General features: G+C 32.5%; 1 long non-coding RNA gene across 1 annotated transcript in view; it reads right to left on the bottom strand.

The window, feature by feature from the left end:
• Positions 1 to 419: 419 nt before the first annotated feature.
• LOC148956815 (uncharacterized) overlaps positions 420 to 22602 on the bottom strand; it is a 34055-nt gene continuing 11872 nt past the window's right edge. The window contains exon 2 of the long non-coding RNA XR_016141608.1: positions 420 to 614. This is a non-coding gene — a long non-coding RNA (uncharacterized LOC148956815). The remainder of the gene's footprint in view (positions 615 to 22602) is intronic.

Here is a 22602-nt window from a genome sequence, read left to right as displayed (position 1 = left end):
AATGTAAAGATCTTGGCAACGCCCCACTTTATGGGCTTTCGGGATCTTAGAAGCCTGTTGATCGAAGGAACATAAATGAAACTTCCAGGAACCCTTTGCCAGGAACCTTCACCATTTAAAATTTGCTGAATCTTGTTTCATTTTCCAGGCACTTTAGTTACCGTTTTTATTTGCGAACGTTTTTCTAAATGTATTTAAAATAGACTTAATTCTAAGAAAATTTATCATAAAATATGTTCCCGTGCCCCCCATTCAACACTGCTATTCTGGTACCTGGCCCCTCCCGGAAAATTTTTGCGGGCACCCTTGTTGGAAAGTCCTTCTCATCCTATATTTAACGAATTTTATTATATCATTTACTGTGCAATTTAAAAGACCATTTATATATATTTTGCAAAGAATGAAACTATAAAATATTCTCATAAATGACTATTTACAAATAAAACTAGATTTTCTTGTGTTTTTATATAATCTGTTGAGATTGTAGATAGCTCACTGCTTTTCCTGAGAAGATTGTAGGCGTGAATACCAGACACAAGGCGATATAGAAAAGATCCTGCAGTGCGTAAATGGGATTGTTGCAGTCGAGCTCCACAAATTTTGTACGTTGTACCCTAGAAAGGAAAGCAAAAAGTTAATGTTTTGTTGACCAAGATTATCAGGCCTATCTGCAAAGAGGATTTTCAACTAAGCCCCGTCACACGACGCACGTGCAATTTCTTTTTTGGAGGAGGGGTTTTATGAAAGGGCTAAGAAGTTCAATCAAAACACAAAACTAGGCAATACACGGGTACTTATTGTTTTGTACCAAAAACACTCAAGATGTGAAGTTAGGTTAATCATAGCGAAATAAACCAAAATATGATGAAAATATAATACTTTAGTTTATAAAATAATATAATTTGGGCTATGTATTTGCACATTGGGGGAGGGAGTTTGTGGTAAAGTAACCTAAGCTTACCCCCCCCCACCTTCATTGTAAATATATAGCCCAAATTATACAAGTCCATTGTATTCTGCCACCCGTCATTTGTCTTTGTGGTTGTGAAACCGGTTTTCTCAAATTTTATATTTAGCAAACTTCTCGACTGTGTTTGATATAATAGATAAGTACCAATACATGTGGATATACAATACAATATTGAGAATAGCCTAAAATCACGATATTTTTGCCAGCGGGACCTTGGAACTACCTCAAAGTCACCTTCTGTTTACGTCACTGTCCCCTTCACAGTTACAATATCTTCCAAGATTATTTCTAATAATTTTCTTCGTACTTGTTTTTTTTCAAATTTTTTATCCTCCCCTGGAAAACCTTTCTTTATTGCCCATGAACCTGAGAATTAACATGTTTTTTTTTTCTTGCAAATTGGCTTAGCCATGGGAAAGCTTATAAAATCAATCCCTCTCAACATAAAATATTGATATGAATAATAATTAATAATAAGCAGCATAATATGGGTTAATCATGTCACATAATTATATCAAAAGTAGATATGTCACCAAAGATCATAAATTGTCTATATAAATTCAAGCCGACTAGTATATAGGCTTTGACTGTCTTTGGCGAGGTAATGTAGGTTATAAAATGTAATAATCGAGTATAATAAATACAGTAAATTACATATAACAGATAATATACCTCATGCTTTTATGAACATATTAGCGATCTGTTTTCTATAGATAAATAGAGAATTTCAAAGATAATTCTTTTTCAAAATGTTCAAAAATAAAATTGCTACTACTTTTTTATATTCTGTTGCCTAAGGAATTTGTAATAAACTTAGTGATAACAAAAAAACGTTGCATTTAAGTTAGCATAAAAGAAGATGATGTTTTTAAAGTTGGGAAAATATATATAACGAAAGTTGTAAAATTTTGTTAGCAGAAAAAGCAGTTACATTATAATTAACTTTGAAAAAAGCTACTAGTATTAAAACGTGGTGTACAAATCTTACGAATTGTATTAAAATTTAGCTAGTAATAGATATAAAACCCGTCTATTAAAATTTAGTTAGCATAAAAGGCTGATGAAAATTTAGTTAACAAAATGTTGCATTTAATAAGCTATATTAATATTTAGTGAACAAAAAATAAGCTATAAAAAAGTTTTGTCAGTAAAAAAGCAACCTGTATTAAAACCTTATGAAGAAATATCCTGTTTTAAAATTTAGTTGGCATAAAGAAATTGCTATTTTCATAGAAAAAAAAACTATTTGCACTGTAACTTGGCGAATGAAAAAAAAAGGTGTGTTAAACTTAAGTTAAAAAATAAAGACTTGTATTAAACTGGATGGCCGAATGAACAAGCTTACTAAAAATTTAGTTGTATTGAAGTTTAGTTAAGAAAAACACAGAACACGTTCATTAGAATTTAGTTAGCAAAAATAATATTGAAATTTAATTACTATAAATGTTGTATTAAACCTTAGTAAATAAAAAACAAACAAGTTGTATCGAAATTTAGTAAATAAACAAGTTGTGCTCAAAGTTTATTTACAAATAAAAGGAAGTAGAAAAACTTTATGAACCAAAAAATCATCTTACATTATAATTTATTTGACAAAAAAAAGTATTGAAAATTCATGCAGTAAAAAGCCTGTTGGATTAACTTTTGATAAATGGAAAAAATAATACAAGTAGGAAAAATGAATATTAAAAATTTAGGTATTAAGAGACGCTAGTTGTATTAAAACAATAAGGGACAAAAAAATGAACAATATTGAAATTTAACGAGAACAAAAACGATTATTAGATCTTATCTAGCAAAAAAGATTTATTGAAGCTCAGTCAGTAAAAAAGCTGTAATAAAGCCTTGTGAAAAAAAAACGAACAAGATGTATCAAATTTTGGGGATAAAAAGTTTGTGTTAAAATTTAGTCTGTATGAAAACGATTAGAAATAAAACTCTGTAAACAGAAAAAAAACATCTTATATTAAAATTGACTTGGCTATAAACTATAATTTAAAATTTAGCTATAAAAAAACTATTGCATTAAAACTTGACGAATTGAAAAAAACAAACAAAAAAACAACTCTATTGGTTGATAAGCCATATTTGTCTTGAAAATTAGGGTAGAAAAACATAGTATCATTAATCGTTAGATAATAATAAGAATGTATCAGTATATAGACCTAGAACGTTTTAATTAGCTAGAATGGAACAATTTTGGTTCACTAATAGTGTTCCTATAGCAGTGTCAATGCTATTCATTCCGTTCGGAGCTAGTGCACGCTGGTGGATGCTATTGCATATCTAGGATATTTGTTAGTTGTTTTGTGCTGTTTGAACACGGGCCTCTCTGGATTTATTTCAGTAATACGCGGGGCCCTTGCCAGTAAGTGTCTGTTTAATCAATTTTGATAATTAGCCAATCTAGGGGAGATTATTGAATAGTTTTATGATTTCTCTCACGAAGTCGTACTTTGATCAGAAACATACTGAGCTTATGACGAAGATTCTTAGCCTGGAAAAGGGGATTGAGGCTTTGCGAAACGAGAATTTGAAGCTTAAAGAAGAAAATACGGTTCTCAAAGCCGAAGTAATAAATCTGAAAAAGTCTTGTACTGAAGTTGAACTTGTTTCAAAAAGGCAGAACATTCTACTTCACGGCATACCAACTGTTCAAGGTAGTAACTCAGAAAATGCTGCCCGTGTGCTTCTCGCTGAAGTAACGCGAATTCAGTGTCCTTCGTTAAGTGCTATCTTTTGAATGGAAATAAACGATCAGGCTCTAATAGAAGGGCAACCTCTAGGTCTACAGCAAAAGCCGGGGCAGTTTTCGTGACTTTGGCTAATTTAGCAGATAAAGCCAATCCTATGAAAAATTGTGGTAAACTGAAAGGATCAGGAAAAAGCATCACTGCTGATCTCCCGCGTGAATTGGCACGCCGTAGAAAAGAACTGCTATCTTTGGCTACAATAAGCGTACGTCATCTGATACTTCTACAGATGTTGCTGAAACCCGAGTGATAACGAAAGGGATTAGTGCATGGATAGAAGCGAAAATGTCTTCTAAAAGAAGGACTTGGCTACGAATTGACGACTCGTGTTTCGATCCCTTTAAACTATCTAGTTATACAGTATCTGTGGTTCCCTCCCCGTCTGTGTCAGTTGGAGGTGATGAGTAATTGGTGTTATTCGTTTATTCTTTAGTTATTTGTTTGATATTGTTAGTGGGGGTTTTTCGTGATTTAAGATATATAAATTTTTCTACTGACTTGTGAGATTTAGTTATGTTTTTGATTTTGTATACAAGTTTTTCTCTTTTCCAAGTTCTCTGTTTTTGGTCTTTATTTTTTGTGCTTTAGTAGCATTTGTCTCAAAAGTGAGTTCATCGTTCTGTTTGCCTAGATCCATAACAATGGATCTCCATAACAATGACATGTGGACAGGTATATTATCTGTTATATGTAATCTACTGTATTTATTATACTCGATTGTTACATTTTATAACCTACATTACCTCGCCAAAGACAGTCAAAGCCTATTTACTAGTCGGCTTGAATTTATATGGACAATTTATGATCTTTGTGGTGATATATCTACTTTTGATATAATTATGTGACATGATTAACCCATTCTATTATGCTGCTTATTATAAATTATTGTTCATATCAATATTTTATATTGAGAGGGATTGATTTTATAAGCCTTCCCATGGCTAAGCCAATTTGCAAAAAAAAACATGTTAATTCTCAGGTTCATGGGCAATAAAGAATAGTTTTTCAGGGGAGGTTAAAAAATTTGAAAAAAAAACAAGCACGAAGAAAATTATTAGAAATAATCTTGGAAAATATTGCAACTGGGAAGGGGACAGGGACGTAAACAGAAGGTGACTTTGAGGTAGTTCCAAGGTCCCACTGGCAAAAATATCGTGATTTTAGGTTATTCCCAATATTGTACTAACCTAACCTAGCTACCTTTTAGTCCCCGTAAACCCCCAAAAAATAAAGTTTACATCTTTGTCACAGAGTGAGCAACACCTCACAAACAAGTATATCAATAGCGGCTTTGAGATTTCGATAAGGTCTTTCTTTCGTGTGTATCCAGATTCTAGATAAGTACCTGTTTCTCTAATATGACATACAAAACATCAAGTAATTGTATAACAGCTGATTTACTAAAATGCTGACTATGAATAGTCTCAAATTAAGGCGATATCACCAAAGAAAGTGTTAATTCTAGTAAAATAAATATAGTAAATTACGTACAAGACCATAATATACCTCATGAGTGTCCTTAATGGCTTATGATAGCTGAGCTGCTAATTTCTGACTATGAATAGCCTCAAACAAGAAGCCGTCACGTACAAAAGTGCTAATCAAGTAAATGCAGTAAATTACATAAATAAGCAGAAACACCCATGATTCCTGTTTCGATCTAATATGACACTTGGATCTTTTTATCTTAAAAAACTGTCTACAATAGCTTAGGTGTGTCCAAATTCATGATTGTGTATTGTCTTCAACAAAGAAGTGTAATCTAAGATAGTGCAATTCACTCTGATATGAAATAAATCTCCTTAACATAAAAAATAATATTCAATATCTTTAATCTAAAAACCTGAATCAGGTAGAAACGTCAATGAAGGGAACATAACCAAGGAAAGTATTCATGCAGTAAAAAAAAACATAGTAGATTGAGTATATCTTGCGATTGCGTTTAAATAATTTTAAATGGCACATAAATCATTTCCAACATTTTGACTAAGCATTTTTATGAAATGCATGAAAGGTCAAAAATGTCTGAAAATATACTACTTTCTTAGTCCTCTTTCTTAAAAATTAATTCAAAAAATTTCCAAAAAATAAGTTTTTCAAAGAAAAGGAAAGGCCATTTTAAACTTAAGCTCAGCAGATAGAAATACCTTTAAACTTCAAACTCAAAACGACCAGGAATTACTATTAAAGAATAAATGAAACCCAAAACGAACAGAAATTAAATAAACAATCATAGCAAAAAATAAAACAAGTTATAATATAAATAAATCAATAGATCTTAAAGCGAGTAATGCTTAGATTGAATATGAATATAAAGCTTAAAATGAAAAAAAATATTTTCCTATTGAAATATAAATGAAACTTAAAACGAACATAAATTTAATAAACAATCAATGCAAACATATATACAATAGATATTAATGTAAATTAGTAGAAGGGCCTTATTGAGTCGTGACCCTACACCATATATGGGCATAGACTCCGACGCCCACACCAAATAAGGGCATAGCCTCCCTAGGGAGAACACGTGGTTAATGGGGTCAATGACCTCTTTTTCCAAGGTCGATTTGTTTGTTGTTTCTATGTGTAATAACTCCGGAACGAAGGTTGCACATGCGCATTGAATTCTAACGGGAAACAATGTTATTGATCTAGGACTCGAGGGGGAAGTGAATTTCCGAGAACTTGATTGCATAATCGATCGTGAGTGTCATGGTGTCCAGAAATAGTATTTGTTGTTGTTGCTCGAGCCAAATGTTATGACTTTCCCGGAAACAGTTAGATCACGTGTTTCCTTCTCAGCCAATCAGCGAGTCGGATACATCCTCCTTCTCAGCCAATCAGAGGGCTGGTTACATATTAGCGGCGGAGGGAATATAAAGAAAGGTTTTTTTGCTATATTTTTATTAGTCTGTGAATAGAATTCACTAAGTTTTTAGTTAGCAGTGTAATAACATGAGTGAACAAGTTGAGTTAGAAATATCCTTTTATTGCAACTGTTCTATTTGTAAAGGACATTTTCATGATTTGGAGTATTCGCATGAACCTACTGAATGTTTAGATAGCTTAGAGGGAGAGACAGATGAGAATAATCCGGAGGAAACGAGAAGAAAAATTATATGCGACACGTAGAGAAATTTATACCGATTGCAAGTAACCTCAGATAAAAGAAGGATGGATATGATAGAAAAGGAGGATCAAAAGAAGAGACTGGTAAAAGAGGACTTTCTCTATAGTGTAAAAGACAGCAGTGAAAACCCAAAGAAAAATGTGTATAGTGCAAGATATAACTCGGATTATTATGATGATTATGCTCCAAGAGAAGAGAAAAAGTGGCTCTTTAAGATACAACATAAGACATTATTCTATGGAATGTGTTTTAAGCAACGAAAACAGTGGTGGAAGAGTTCTCATAGATCATTTAACGATAAATCCCTTTTTTGTTATGTATAATGAGTTTTATATTGTAATCATACAATAAATTTATTTCTGCTATTTTTATTTTCTCCTACTAGATATGTATAGAATAAGGATACCAGCAGAGACTTCTGTACATGAAGAGTTTAGTTTGATTAGATCACCCAATAAAGTACTATCAATCCCCAGTCTAGTTTTCTATTAAAGATAAAAAATAAATCATTCTTATAATCATTTACTCATTTGAAAAATCAATATTTACAACGGTTTTTAAATATATGACCTCATCATCCTCCACTAACTCGTCCTCAATGGTAATTTCTTCAATGAGGTGACGGTATTATAAGTAGTTGAATGCTATCATCATCATCATTGTATGTTTCGATATTACTCAGAGTGGGCATATTAGCATATAGACGATCATCATCTTCGACACACAGTCTACCTGAGGGTCCCCGCCTCACCAAATCATCTGATGTATACGATAGTCCAGATGATGTATAATGAACTTCTACCACGTCGTGATCATTATCTGAACTAACAATCTCAGATTTACACAAAAGAAGCTCCTCACTTTCCGTGAGCTCCCACTCGCTCCATACATCCTAAAAAGATTGAGAACACTATGATCAAAAGCTCTGTGGAAAGGTATAGTCTTCATGAATATACTGAGGGATGTTCTATAAATGTAATAAACAGGGATTACTTATTATTTTTCATTTTATCTGTAATTTGTATGTCTAAAATTCATCAATTAGCCAGTTGTGGGTTTTTTTTTTATTATTATTTTTTACATACGGAGCGAGATTTAATGTCATTGATAGAAGCCTGTATGAGATTTAATGTCTGTGATAAAACCAGGAAAAAAAAACCTTTCCAAGAACTTTGTTTTTCAAAGAAAAATAGAGCTACGATATTAAATCAAAGAGAGCAGAAATAAAGTTGAATAATTGCTTAAACGTAAATTTTCTGTAAACATACTTCTAATTAATCACTCCTAAAAAGGTAAGTATAGACCGCTCATCCTCTATGGTGGGGGGGGGCATGCACAGATGTGTCCTTCTCGGTCGACTAGGTGCTGTAGTGAGTTGTTTTTAATAGGAGTACATTATTTTTGAAGATTTAAATGAATCAGATTAGTTAAACAAAGCTTATAAATAAAAATTCTATTAACAGTTAATTTTGTACCGACTACATAAATATTTAAGACCAAGTGTACCACGATGCACCATTGTGGTCTGAGAAATTCAAAAAACTCAGAAACTCAATACATAGTTTTCGATAATTTCAAGTCGATTACTATCTAAGAATTTTATTTCTACAACACTTAGACCTTCCTTAGGTTGAAGTGCTGTTTTACACCACAAAATGGTAGAAAATCCCGCTTTACTTGAGTACATTATACGTTTTGCCTCTTACAATTTGCCCCATTAGCTTAATATGTTATCTCGTGAGAAAAAAAAACTATCAAATAAACATGCAGACTAAACTTGATGAAACTTATATATTTGAAATCAGCATTTAAAGCTGATTCCTTGATATATCTATTGGTATCAAAATTCCGTTTTCTAGAGTTTCGGATACCATTGAGCTGGCTCGCTCCTTACTTACACTTCGTTACCACGAAATGTTTTATTAATTAAAAAAAAACTTTACACAAAATAAGTTTTTCAAAGAAAAGTAAAGAGCTACTACATTAAATCAAAGATGAGCAGAAATAAACTTAAATAATTGTTCAAACGTAAACTTATGACCAATGCCATACTAGTTAAAGTGACAAAAACTCTTTCCCACAAGAGGACACTTTTCAACTAAAAGTAAAGAGCTACTAAACCAAAGATATGATGAAATAATAACGAATAATTGTTCAAACTTAAATTTTCTGTATTACGGGAATAATTTATTTTCGAACCATTATATCTACCAAAGGTACAATACCTAAGTGTTTTCGATAATTTCAAGTCGATTACTATCTAAGAATTTTATTTCTACAACACTTAGACCTTCCTTAGGTTGAAGTGCTGTTTTACACCACAAAATGGTAGAAAATCCCGCTTTACTTGAGTACATTATACGTTTTGCCTCTTACAATTTGCCCCACTAGCTTAATATGTTATCTCGTGAGAAAAAACTATCAAATAAACACGCAGACTAAACTTGATGAAACTTATATATTTGAAATCAGCATTTAAAGCTGATTCCTTGATGTATCTATTGGTATCAAATTCCGTTTTCTAGAGTTTCGGATACCATTGAGCTGGCTCGCTCCTTACTTACACTTCGTTGCAACTAAATTTTTTATTGATTAAAAAAAACTTTACACAAAATAAGTTTTTCAATGAAAGGTAAAGAGCTACTACATTAAATCAAAGATGAGCAGAAATAAACTTAAATAATTGTTCAAACTTAAACTTATGACCACTGCCATACTAGTTAAAGTGACAAAAACTCTTTCCCACAAGATGACACTTTTCGAGTAAAAGTAAAGAGCTACCAGACTAAACCAAAGATATGATGAAATAATAACGAATAATTGTTCAAACTTAAATTTTCTGTATTACGGGGATAATTTATTTTCGAACCATTATATCTACCAAAGGTACAATACCTAAGTGTTTTCGATAATTTCAAGTCGATTACTATCTAAGAATTTTATTTCTACAACACATAGAACTTCCTTAGGTTGAAGTGCTGTTTTACATCACAAAATGGTAGAAAATCCCGCTTTACTTGAGTACATTATACGTTCTGCCTCTTACAATTTGCCCCATTAGCTTGATATGTTATCTCGTGAGAAAAAAAACTATCAAATAAACACGCAGACTAAACTTGATGAAACTTATATATTTGAAATCAGCATTTAAAGTTGATTCCTTGATGTATCTATTGGTATCAAAATTCCGTTTTCTAGAGTTTCGGATACCCTTGAGCTGGGTCGCTCCTTACTTACACTTCGTTACCACGAAATGTTTTATTAATTAAAAAAACTTTCCACAAAATAAGTTTTTCAAAGAAAAGTAAAGAGCTACTACATTAAATCAAAGATGAGCAGAAATAAAGTTAAATAATTGTTCAAACGTAAACTTATGACCAATGCCATACTAGTTAAAGTGACAAAAACTCTTTCCCACAAGAGGACACTTTTCGACTAAAAGTAAAGAGCTACTAAATCAAAGATATGATGAAATAATAACGAATAATTGTTCAAACTTAAATTTTCTGTATTACGGGAATGCTTTATTTTCGAACCATTATATCTACCAAAGGTTCAATACATAAGTTAAACTAAGAGGTTTCAATTTCAGGAAAAAATTACATTTTGACAACATTTGACAATTTACCAAATTTAAAGTTTTGTTTAGTTTCAAAATGTTTTCTGTCACTCACCATCTTTTAATCATTCACAAACAATACTAAAGAAAACCACTTCCCACGGTTTATTGATTTTAAGATATTAAGAAGACTATTATTTCATTGAAATATACATTTTACATTTTTAATTTTCATGCTTTTGATAAGTATCTTGTCCTTTTGGTGTAAATTGCAGCTGAAGGCTTATCGCAAAATCACTGTTTCAAGTTTTTTCATAATTAATGGATACGAATTAGAACCATGGGAACGTATTTTCTTCGTATTTTGCTTATTTTCGTTGGAAAAAAAAACACTGAAAAACCATATTAAGAGCTATATTTTTGAGTCTTTAACTGAAAATTCCTTTTTCGTACCAAGTCCTGACCCCCCTAATTAATGGATATAATTTAGAACCATGGGAACGTAATTTCGACTTATTATGCTTATTTTCGTTGGAAAAAAACACTTTTCGAGTAAAAGTAAAGAGCTATCAGACTAAACCAAAGATATGATGAAATAATAACGAATAATAGTTCAAACTTACATTTTTTTTAATATCTCTGAGACAAACTTTTACAGTGTTGAAAAATAGTGAAAAAGAAAAAACATTGGAAGAAATAGATAGGTAGGTAAAAATGCTCACATTTTTTATATCCCGGCTGCACTTGGGTGCCATATGGTCCGGGTAGCGCGTGTTGGAGGGCGGACGGGGTGGCGGCGCTATGTTCTTGTGCAGCTGGGCCAACAATGTTATGGGCTTGCATAGATGAGCCAGCAGGGTTCTCCGCCCACTCTCTCTTTAACTTTCTACCAGGCTGCATTGGGGCTGCCTCGTCATCTCTTGCTTTCTTGGAAGGAGGGGGCACGCATTCCTCACAATTGGCCTTAAAAAAGAAGAGAAAAAAGTTAGTATGATAAATAATTTCCCCCTTTTTACAGAAAGAAAGTTAGTACCCTCATCCATATAATTTTGTATTTTGCATTTCCCACTAGAGGACACTTTTCGAGTAAAAGTAAAGAGCTACCAGACTAAACCAAAGATATGATGAAATAATAACGAATAATTGTTCAAACTTAAATTTTCTGTATTACGGGAATAGTTTATTTTTAAACCATTATATCTACCAAAGATTCAATACCTGAGTTAAACTAAGAGGTTTCAATTTCAGGAAAAAATTACATTTTGATAACATTTGACAATTTACCAAAATTAAAGTTTTGTTTAGTTTCAAAATGTTTTCTGTCACTCATCATCTTTTAATCATTCACAAACAATACTAAAGAAAACCACTTCCCACGGTTTATTGATTTTAAATTATTAAGAAGGCTATTATTTCATTGAAATATACATTTTACATTTTTTAATTTTCATGCTTTTGATAAGTATCTTGTCCTTTTGGTGTAAATTGCAGCTGAAGGCTTACCGCAAAATCACTGTTTCAAGTTTTTTCATAATTAAAGGATATGAATTAGAACCAAGGGAATGCATTTTCATCTTATTTTGCTTATTTTCATTGGAAAACACACTGAAAAGACATATTATTGAACTCACATCAAACATTGCAGGGCTTGCATTTGAAGAACCTTCCATTATTTTCTATCTTGTCCTCTATTTCAGCATATACTGACTTTTAAAGCTTTTCAAAGCTCTTAAATATACTTACCTAACGGTTATTTATTTACGAAATTGTGCAAACTGTTGATTTAGAACAATAATTACCTTTCTATATATCAATTAACACTCACTAGAATTGCCACTTTTCACTCGCGGAGAATGGTTTCAAAACAATACTTCTTACATTGCATAGACTATTTACGTCAAACGAGACATCTTCAATGCAGATTAATTAATTGTTACGTTTGATTTTGTTTTGGACATAGGAGAGCATCAAAGGGGAGTGAGAATTTCTGTAAAACTATCAAAGATTGATCAACTCGGTGATTTCACACTTCTTGTGCAAACAGAAAGAAAAAGAAGAAAAAATTGATAAAAGATATTTTGAAATATGCCCCAAAATCAGAGCTATTACAACTTAAATGACGCGAGGGGGCGTGAAAACTATGGTTTTTAACTTTGATATGCAAGACTAGACAGAGAAGTCTATAGGAGTGGGGATGCCACCCGCCTCAACCCTCGCTCTCGAAATCCCCACCACCCCCTTCCCCCAAACTCAAATTTTCCAGAGTATTTTAAACTCTCCCCGGCCCCCCACCCACAAAAAATTCTAGTTACTAATTTTAATTTTATTTAAATATTTTCGTTGTAAAACCTGCTTGCTGAAACTATAAAAAAAACGGAACTTTAGTAGCTAGTACGTATTTTCATCGTATTTTTTATAGTTTCGATGGAAAACACACTGAAAAGCCATATTAAGAGCTATATTAGGAATAACAGGTTAGGTTAGGTTACCCTCGCTCTTGAAAGCCCCCACACCCCCCTCACCCCAAACTCAATATATATATATATAAACTATAAAAAAAACGGAACTTTAGTAGCTAGTACATATTTACATCGTATTTTAAATATTTTCGTTGGAAAACACAGTGAAAAGCCATACTAAGAGCTATATTTGTTAGGTTAGGTTAGATTAGGTTAAGTGGCCGATCCCCACCCCAGGGGCCACAGGCCGAAGGCGGCCCAGTCGGGGTATCCACCCCAAGGATAGGTTAGGTTAGGTTAAGTGGTCTTAACCTAACCCAGGTTAGGTTAGGTTACCTAACCTAACTAGGGTTAGCAGGTTAGGTTAGGTTAGGTTCGGTTAAGTGGCCGAACCTAACATAGGTTAGGTTAGGTTAAGTGGTCTTAACCTAACCCAGGTTAGGTTAGGTTACCTAACCTAACTAGGGTTAGCAGGTTAGGTTAGGTTAGGTTCGGTTAAGTGGCCGGCCACTTAACCGAACCTAACCTAACCTGCTAACCCTAGTTAGGTTAGGTAACCTAACCTGGGTTAGGTTAAGACCACTTAACCTAACCTAACCTATGTTAGGTTCGGCCACTTAACCGAACCTAACCTAACCTAACCTGCTAACCCTAGTTAGGTTAGGTAACCTAACCTGGGTTAGGTTAAGACCACTTAACCTAACCTAACCTATCCTGGGGATGGATACCCCGACTGTGCCGCCTTCGGCCTGTGGCCCCTGGGGTGGGGATCGGTCACTTAACCTAATCTAACCTAACCTCACAAATATAGCTCTTAGTATGGCTTTTCAGTGTGTTTTCCAACGAAAGTATTTAAAATATGATGTAAATATGTACTAGCTACTAAAGTTCCGTTTTTTTTTACAGTTTATATATATATATATATTGAGTTTGGGGTGATGGGGGGTGGGGGGGATTTCAAGAGCGAGGGTAACCTAACCTAACCTAACCAGTTATTCCTAATATAGCTCTTAATATGGCTTTTCAGTGTGTTTTCCATCGAAACTATAAAAAATACGATGAAAATACGTACTAGCTACTAAAGTTCCGTTTTTTTTATATTTTCGGCAAGCATGTTTTCCAACGAAAAAATTTAAATACGATGAAAATTCGTTACTAGAAAATTTTGAGTTTGGGGGGTAGGGGAGATTTTAAAATACTCTGGAAAATTTGAGTTGGGGGGACGAGGGTGGTGGGGATTTCGAGAGCGAGGGTTGAGGCGGGTGGCAGCCCCACTCCTATAGACTTTTCTGTCTAGTCTTACATATCAAAGTTAAAAACCATAGTTTTCACGCCCCCTCGCGTCATTTAAGTTGTAATAGCTCTGATTTTGGGACATATTTCAAAATATCTTTTATCAATTTTTCTTCTTTTTTCTTTCTGATTACACAAGAAGTGTGAAATCACCGAGTTGATCAATCTTTGATAGTTTTACAGAAATTCTCACTTCCCTTTGATGCTCTCCTATGTCCAAAACAAAATCGAACGTAACAATTAATTAATCTGCATTGAAGATGTCTCGTTTGACGCAATTAGTCTATGCGATGTAAGAAGTATTGTTTCGAAACCATTCTCCGCGAGTGAAAAGTGGCAATTCTAGTGAGTGTTAATTGATATATAGAAAGGTAAAAATTGTTCTAAATCAACAGTTTGCACAATTTCGTAAATAAATAACCGTTAGGTAAGTATATTTAAGAGCTTTGAAAAGCTTTAAAAGTCAGTATATGCTGAAATAGAGGACAAGATAGAAAATAATGGAAGGTTCTTCAAATGCAAGCCCTGCAATGTTTGATGTGAGTTCAATAATATGTCTTTTCAGTGTGTTTTGTAATGAAAATAAGCAAAATAAGATGAAAATGCATTCCCTTGGTTCTAATTCATATCCTTTAATTATGAAAAAACTTGAAACAGTGATTTTGCGGTAAGCCTTCAGCTGCAATTTACACCAAAAGGACAAGATACTTATCAAAAGCATGAAAATTAAAAAATGTAAAATGTATATTTCAATGAAATAATAGCCTTCTTAATAATTTAAAATCAATAAACCGTGGGAAGTGGTTTTCTTTAGTATTGTTTGTGAATGATTAAAAGATGATGAGTGACAGAAAACATTTTGAAACTAAACAAAACTTTAAATTTGGTAAATTGTCAAATGTTGTCAAAATGTAATTTTTTCTTGAAACTGAAACCTCTTAGTTTAACTCAGGTATTGAACCTTTGGTAGATATAATGGTTCGAAAATAAACCATTCCCGTAATACAGAAAATTTAAGTTTGAACAATTATTCGTTATTATTTCATCATATCTTTGGTTTAGTCTGGTAGCTCTTTACTTTTACTCGAAAAGTGTCCTCTTGTGGGAAATGCAAAATACAAAATTATATGGATGAGGGTACTAACTTTCTTTCTGTAATAAGGGGGGAAATTATTTATCATACTAACTTTTTTCTCTTCTTTTTTAAGGCAAATTATGAAGAATGCGTGCCCCCTCCTTCCAAGAAAGCCAGAGATGACGAGGCAGCCCCAATGCAGCCTGTCAGAAAGTTAAAGAGAGAGTGGGCCATAAGGACGGAGAACCCTGCTGGCTCATCTATGCAAGCCCATAACATTGTTGGCCCAGCTGCACAAGAACATAGCGCCGCCACCCCGTCCGCCCTCCAACACGCGCTACCCGGGCCATATGGCATCCAAGTGCAGCCGGGATATAAAAATGTGAGCATTTTTACCTACCTATCTATTTCTTCCAATGTTTTTTCTTTTTCACTATTTTTCAACACTGTAAAAGTTTGTATCAGAGATATTAAAAAAAATGTAAGTTTGAACAATTATTCGTTATTATTTCATCATATCTTTGGTTTAGTCTGATAGCTCTTTACTTTTACTCGAAAAGTGTTTTTTTCCAACGAAAATAAGCATAATACGTCGAAATTACGTTCCCATGGTTCTAATTTATATCCTTTAATTAGGGGGGTCAGGACTTGGTACGAAAAAGGAATTTTCAGTGAAAGACTCATAAATATAGCTCTTAATATGGTTTTTCAGTGTTTTTTTTTTCCAACGAAAATAAGCAAAATACGACGAAAATACGTTCCCATGGTTCTAATTCGTATCCATTAATTATGAAAAAACTTGAAACAGTGATTTTGCGATAAGCCTTCAGCTGCAATTTACACCAAAAGGACAAGATACTTATCAAAAGCATGAAAATTAAAAATGTAAAATGTATATTTAAATGAAATAATAGTCTTCTTAATAATTTAAAATCAATAAACCGTGGGAAGTGGTTTTATTTAGTATTGTTTGTGAATGATTAAAAGATGATGAGTGACAGAAAACATTTTGAAACTAAACAAAACTTTAAATTTGGTAAATTGTCAAATGTTGTCAAAATGTAATTTTTTCCTGAAATTGAAACCTCTTAGTTTAACTTATGTATTGAACCTTTGGTAGATATAATGGTTCGAAAATAAAGCATTCCCGTAATACAGAAAATTTAAGTTTGAACAATTATTCGTTATTATTTCATCATATCTTTGATTTAGTAGCTCTTTACTTTTAGTTGAAAAGTGTCCTCTTGTGGGAAAGAGTTTTTGTCACTTTAACTAGTATGGCATTGGTCATAAGTTTACGTTTGAACAATTATTTAAGTTTATTTCTGCTCATCTTTGATTTAATGTAGTAGCTATTTACTTTTCTTTGAAAAACTTATTTTGTGGAAAGTTTTTTTAATTAATAAAACATTTCGTGGTAACGAAGTGTAAGTAAGGAGCGAGCCAGCTCAATGGTATCCGAAACTCTAGAAAACAGAATTTTGATACCAATAGATACATCAAGGAATCAACTTTAAATGCTGATTTCAAATATATAAGTTTCATCAAGTTTAGTCTGCGTGTTTATTTGATAGTTTTTTTTTTCTCACGAGATAACATATTAAGCTAATGGGGCAAATTGTAAGAGGCAGAACGTATAATGTACTCAAGTAAAGCGGTATTTTCTAGCATTTTGTGGCGTAAAACAGCACTTCAACCTAAGGAAGGTCTAAGTGTTGTAGAAATAAAATTCTTAGATAGTAATCGACTTGAAATTATCGAAAACACTTAGGTATTGTACCTTTGGTAGATATAATGGTTCGAAAATAAATTATCCCCGTAATACAGAAAATTTAAGTTTGAACAATTATTCGCTATTATTTCATCATATCTTTGGTTTAGTCTGGTAGCTCTTTACTTTTACTCAAAAAGTGTCCTCTTGTGGGAAAGAGTTTTTGTCACTTTAACTAGTATGGCATTGGTCATAAGTTTACGTTTGAACAATTATTTAAGTTTATTTCTGCTCATCTTTGATTTAATGTAGTAGCTCTTTACTTTTCTTTGAAAAACTTATTTTGTGGAAAGTTTTTTTTAATTAATAAAACATTTCGTGGTAACGAAGTGTAAGTAAGGAGCGAGCCAGCTCAATGGTATCCGAAACTCTAGAAAACGGAATTTGATACCAATAGATACATCAAGGAATCAGCTTTAAATGCTGATTTCAAATATATAAGTTTCATCAAGTTTAGTCTGCGTGTTTATTTCATAGTTTTTTCTCACGAGATAACATATTAAGTTAATGGGGCAAATTGTAAGAGGCAAAACGTATAATGTACTCAAGTAAAGCGGGATTTTCTACCATTTTGTAGTGTAAAACAGCACTTCAACCTAAGGAAGGTCTAAGTGTTGTAGAAATAAAATTCTTAGATAGTAATTGACTTGAAATTATCGAAAACACTTAGGTATTGTACCTTTGGTAGATATAATGGTTCGAAAATAAATTATCCCCGTAATACAGAAATTTTAAGTTTGAACAATTATTCGCTATTATTTCATCATATCTTTGGTTTAGTCTGGTAGCTCTTTACTTTTACTCAAAAAGTGTCCTCTTGTGGGAAAGAGTTTTTGTCACTTTAACTAGTATGGCATTGGACATAAGTTTACGTTTGAACAATTATTTAAGTTTATTTCTGCTCATCTTTGATTTAATGTAGTAGCTCTTTACTTTTCTTTGAAAAACTTATTTTGTGGAAAGTTTTTTTTAATTAATAAAACATTTCGTGGTAACGAAGTGTAAGTAAGGAGCGAGCCAGCTCAATGGTATCTGAAACTCTAGAAAACGGAATTTTGATACCAATAGATACATCAAGGAATCAACTTTAAATGGTGATTTCAAATATACAAGTTTCATCAAGTTTAGTCTGCGTGTTTATTTGATAGTTTTTTTTCTCACGTGATAACATATCAAGCTAATGAGGCAAATTGTAAGAGGCAAAACGTATAATGTACTCAAGTAAAACGGGATTTTCTACCATTTTGTAGTATAAAACAGCACTTCAACCTAAGGAAGGTCTAAGTGTTGTAGAAATAAAATTCTTAGATAGTAATTGACTTGAAATTATCGAAAACACTTAGGTATTGTACCTTTGGTAGATATAATGGTTCGAAAATAAACTATTCCCGTAATACAGAAAATTTAAGTTTGAACAATTATTCGTTATTATTTCATCATATCTTTGGTTTAGTAGCTCTTTACTTTTACTCGAAAAGTGTCCTCTTGTGGGAAAGAGTTTTTGTCACTTTAACTAGTATGGCATTGGTCATAAGTTTACGTTTGAACAATTATTTAAGTTTATTTCTGCTCATCTTTGATTTAATGTAGTAGCTCTTTACTTTTCTTTGAAAAACTTATTTTGTGGAAATTTTTTTTTAATCAATAAAACATTTAGTGGTAACGAAGTGTAAGTAAGGAGCGAGCCAGCTCAATGGTATCCGAAACTCTAGAAAACGGAATTTTGATACCAATAGATACATCAAGGAATCAGCTTTAAATGCTGATTTCAAATATATAAGTTTCATCAAGTTTAGTCTGCATGTTTATTTGATAGTTTTTTTTCTCACGAGATAACATATTAAGCTAATGGGGCAAATTGTAAGAGGCAAAACGTATAATGTACTCAAGTAAAGCGGGATTTTCTACCATTTTGTGGTGTAAAACAGCACTTCAACCTAAGGAAGGTCTAAGTGTTGTAGAGATAAAATTCTTAGATAGTAATCGACTTGAAATTATCGAAAACTATGTATTGAGTTTGAGTTTTTTGAATTTCTCAGACCATAATGGTGCATCGTGGTACACTTGGTCTTAAATATTTATGTAGTCGGTACAAAATTAACTGTTAATAGAATTTTTATTTCTAAGCTTTGTTTAACTAATCTGATTCATTTAAATCTTCAAAAATAATGTACTCCTATTAAAAACAACTCACTACAGCACCTAGTCGACCGAGAAGGACACATCTGTGCAGGCCCCCCCCCCCCACCATAGAGGATGAGCGGTCTATACTTACCTTTTTAGGAGTGATTAATTAGAAGTATGTTTACAGAAAATTTACGTTTAAGTAATTATTCAACTTTATTTCTGCTCTCTTTGATTTAATATCGTAGCTCTTTATTTTTCTTTGAAAAACAAAGTTCTTGGAAAGGTTTTTTTTCCTGGTTTTATCACAGACATTAAATCTCACACAGGCTTCTATAAATGACATTAAATCTCGCTCCTTATTTAAAAAATAATAATAAAAAAAAAACCCACAACTGGCTAATTGATGAATTTTAGACATACAAATTACAGATAAAATGAAAAATAATAAGTAAACCCTGTTTATTACATTTATAGAACATCCCTCAGTATATTCATGAAGACTATACCTTTCCACAGAGCTTTTGATCATAGTGTTCTCAATCTTTTTAGGATGTATGGAGCGAGTGGGAGCTCACGGAAAGTGAGGAGCTTCTTTTGTGTAAATCTGAGATTGTTAGTTCAGATAATGATGACGACGTGGTAGAAGTTCATTATACATCATCTGGACTATCGTATACATCAGATGATTTGGTGAGGCGGGGACCCTCAGGTAGACTGTGTGTCGAAGATGGTGATCGTCTATATGCTAATAAGCCCACTCTGAGTAATATCGAAACATACAATGATGATGATGATAGCATTCAACTACTTATAATACCGTCATCTCATTGAAGAAATTACCATTGAGGACGAGTTAGTGGAGGATGATGAGGTCATATATTTAAAAAGCGTTGTAAATATTGATTTTTCAAATGAGTAAATGATTAGAAGAATGATTTATTTTTTATCTTTAATAGAAAACTAGACTGGGGATTGATAGTACTCATTGGGTGATCTAATCAAACTAAAATCTTCATGTACAGAAGTCTCTGCTGGTGTCCTTATTCTATACATATCTAGTAGGAGAAAATAAAAATAGCAGAAATAAATTTATTGTATGATTACAATATAAAACTCATTATACATAACAAAAATGGGATTTATCGTTAAATGATCTATGAGAACTCTTCCACCACGGTTTTCGTTGTTTAAAATCCATTCCATAGAATAACGTCTTATGTTGTCTCTTAAAGGGCCACTTTTTCTCTTCTCTTGGAGCATAATCATCATAATAATCCGAGTTATATCTTGCACTATACACATTTTTCTTTGGGTTTTCACTGCTGTCTTTTACACTATAGAGAAAGTCCTCCTTTACCAGTCTCTTCTTTTGATCCTCCTTTTCTATCATAACCATCCTTCTTTTATCTGAGCTTACTTGCAATCGGTATAAATTTCTCTCCATGTCACATATAATTTTTCTTCTCGTTTCCTCCAGATTCTGCTCATCTGTCTCTGCCTCTAAGCTATCTAAACATTCAGTAGGTTCATGTGAATACTCAAAATCATGAAAATGTCCTTTACAAATAGAACAGTTGCAATAAAAGGATATTTCTAACTCAACTTGTTCACTCATGTTATTATACTGTTAACTAAAAACTTAGTGAATTCTATTCACAGACTAATAAAACTATAACAAAAAATCCTTTCTTTATATTCCCTCCACCGCTACTATGTAACCAGCCCTCTGATTGGCTGAGAAGGGGGATGTAACCGACTCGCTGATTGGCTGAGAAGGAAACACGTGATCTAACTGTTTCCTGGAAAGTCATAACATTTGGCTCGAGCAACAACAACAAATACTATTTCTGGACACTATGACATTCACGATCGATTATGCAATCAAGTTCTCGGAAATTCACTTCCCCCTCGAGTTCTAGATCAATAACATTGTTCCCGTTAGAATTCAATGCGCATGTGCAACCTTCGTTCCGGAGTTATTACACATAGAAACAACAAACAAATCGACCTTGGAAAAAGAGGTCATTGACCCCATTAACCACGTGTTCTCCCTAGGGAGGCTATGCCCTTATTTGGTGTGGGCGTCGGAGTCTATGCCCATATATGGTGTAGGGTCACGACTCAATAAGGCCCTTCTACTTAAATTAGTAAATAAATCTTAAAACGAGTGAAACTTAAATTGAATATGCAAATCAAGCTTGAAACGAACAAAAATTACCACAAACAAGAGTTTGGGTATGACCTCCTTTTCTCACTGTAAAAGTATAAAGCCTATTGCGTCATTGGCGCTTTACTGAAAACTATATGCATCTTGAACAGTCTTGGGAAGTGTAAACAACATCAAATTGAATATTTGATGAATAATGATATTAATTGTTAAAAGATCCATCAGTTCAAGAATTTATTTCACTGTAAATGGATTTTATTTTCAATACTGTAAGAACTGGAAAAGAAAATATTTGTAATATAATCCGTTTTCAGTTAAGCGCCAAGGACGCATTAGGCTTTTGGTTTTTATTTACAGTTAGGAAAGGAGGCAGTACCCAAACACTTGTCTGTAGGGAAACTATATTCGTCTTTAGCAACTTTAAAAAGAACTAATAAATTAAACTGAATATTTTATGTATAATGATGCTAATTGCTGAAAGCTCATCAGTTCAAAATTTTGCTATAATTTTAATGTTTATTTTCAATATTAAGTACAAAAGAAAATATTTGTGATAAAATTGATTTTCCATAAAGCGCCAATGACGCAGTAGGTTTTAGACTTTTACAATGAGAGAAGGAGGTCAAACCCAAACCCTTGTCTGTGGTGATTTTTGTTAATTTCAAGCTTGATTTGCATATTCAATTTAAGTTTCACTCGTTTTAAGGTTTATTTATTAATTTACATTAATATCTATTGTATGTTTGTTTGCATTGATTGTTTATTTAATTTTTATTCGTTTTAAGTTTCATTTGCACTTGAATAGGAAAATATTTTTTTTTTTATTTTAAGCTTGATATTCATATTCAATCAAAGCATTACTCGCTTTAAGATCTATTTATTCATTTATGTAATTACTTGTTGTATGTTTTTGCTATGATTGCTTATTTAATTTCTGTTCGTTTTGGGTTTCAGGTATTCTTTAATAGTAATTTCTGGTCGTTTTGAGTTTGAATTTTAAAAGGTATTTGTATCTGCTGAGCTTAAGTTTAAAATTGCCTTTACTTTTCTTTTAAAAACTTATTTTTTGGAAAGTTTTTTTTTAATTGATTTTTGTTCGTTTTTGACTGCAAAAAGTTTCAAATTTTTAAAAATTCCTTGTTTCAAAATCAAACTTAAAAAAAAAATCAAATGTTCGTCAAAGTATCAAAACTGATGTCAAAGTAACAATGTCAAAGTAAAAAAATGGGTTTGTGTCGACCTCGGAGTTCTTATTATCTGATGTTTGAACTATCTTTAACAAAATTGCTATCTCAAAA

The sequence above is a fragment of the Artemia sp. Qi Xiang Cuo genome, chromosome 1 (assembly GCF_049724085.1).
Source record: "Artemia sp. Qi Xiang Cuo chromosome 1, ASM4972408v1, whole genome shotgun sequence".
Classification (NCBI taxonomy): domain Eukaryota; kingdom Metazoa; phylum Arthropoda; class Branchiopoda; order Anostraca; family Artemiidae; genus Artemia; species Artemia sp. Qi Xiang Cuo.
Note: the sequence above shows the minus strand (reverse complement) of the source record. Positions and strands in the feature narration are given on the sequence as shown.